Source organism: Corvus brachyrhynchos, unplaced genomic scaffold (genome assembly GCF_000691975.1).
Source record: "Corvus brachyrhynchos isolate BGI_N302 unplaced genomic scaffold, ASM69197v1 scaffold139, whole genome shotgun sequence".
Lineage (NCBI taxonomy): Eukaryota > Metazoa > Chordata > Aves > Passeriformes > Corvidae > Corvus > Corvus brachyrhynchos.
In genome coordinates, this window is record NW_008246062.1 from 1,190,119 (window position 1) to 1,190,453 (window position 335).

Genomic DNA, 335 nt, shown 5'->3' on the forward strand with positions numbered 1-335 from the left:
CCCACGAGGGAAAAAAGCCATGCCTTGTCTGGTCTGGCTGTAGCCAAGAGTTTCCAAGGCCATGCTTTTGCAAGGGTCTCAAACCCTTCAGATTGGTGAAGGTGTGACCTGGAAGTCCTGCAGGAATGGGGTAGAATCCCCACAGGAAGTCCAGAAGAGCTTGCCGGTCCCTGTACTCTCCCTGATCAGTAACCTCACTGGTTGTCAAACCACAGTGGGAGCTGCAGGCCTGCAGAAAACCCCCGGCTCCCTCCGGATGCCTGGGGAGCTCAGGTAAGGGTGGGGGCTCACGCGTGCACAGGGACACAGCGGCTGTTCCCGGTGCAGGGAGAGCG

General features: G+C 58.8%; 2 protein-coding genes across 2 annotated transcripts in view; both read left to right on the forward strand.

Moving 5' to 3' along the window:
* ENHO (energy homeostasis associated) overlaps nt 1–335 on the forward strand; it is a 16,397-nt gene that overhangs the window by 9,357 nt on the left and 6,705 nt on the right. The gene's annotated exons all lie outside the window — the stretch shown is intronic.
* Nucleotides 35–335, forward strand: part of RPP25L (ribonuclease P/MRP subunit p25 like) — a 2,688-nt gene continuing 2,387 nt past the window's right edge. The window contains exon 1 of the mRNA XM_017746612.1: nt 35–273. The gene's annotated coding sequence lies outside the window, so the exon portion shown is untranslated. The remainder of the gene's footprint in view (nt 274–335) is intronic.